The 308-nt window shown below is 67.2% G+C and overlaps 1 protein-coding gene across 1 annotated transcript in view; it reads left to right on the forward strand.

Annotated features, from left to right (window-relative positions):
- The window catches only part of NUF2 (NUF2, NDC80 kinetochore complex component), a 59748-nt gene that overhangs the window by 57278 nt on the left and 2162 nt on the right, over window positions 1–308 (forward strand). The window lies entirely within an intron of this gene.

The raw sequence follows: 308 nt of genomic DNA on the forward strand, positions 1-308 counted from the left end.
TGAGTCGGGAAGAGAGTGAGTACGCGACTTAAGTGCTTGTGAGAAACAGAGTCACCAGGACTTAGCGACCAACGGGGCGTGTGCGACAGCGAGGCATCCGGAAGAGCCGCTGGGTCGGCCTGGAGCCTGGGTTCGCCCGGCTCCCTAATAGGGGAGGGAATTAGTCAGGAGGGCACGGCTGGGGGTTAAGGGCGGGACCCCTTCCGGAAGCACCGGGCGAGGGAGCCTGAGGCCGGGGGGGACACTGGAAGTGGCGACGTGCTCCCGCGTCGCCGGCGTGGGGCGGGCGCTGGGCGGGAAAGCCTTGC

Source organism: Pteropus vampyrus, unplaced genomic scaffold, assembly GCF_000151845.1.
Source record: "Pteropus vampyrus isolate Shadow unplaced genomic scaffold, Pvam_2.0 Scaffold304, whole genome shotgun sequence".
Taxonomy (NCBI): domain Eukaryota; kingdom Metazoa; phylum Chordata; class Mammalia; order Chiroptera; family Pteropodidae; genus Pteropus; species Pteropus vampyrus.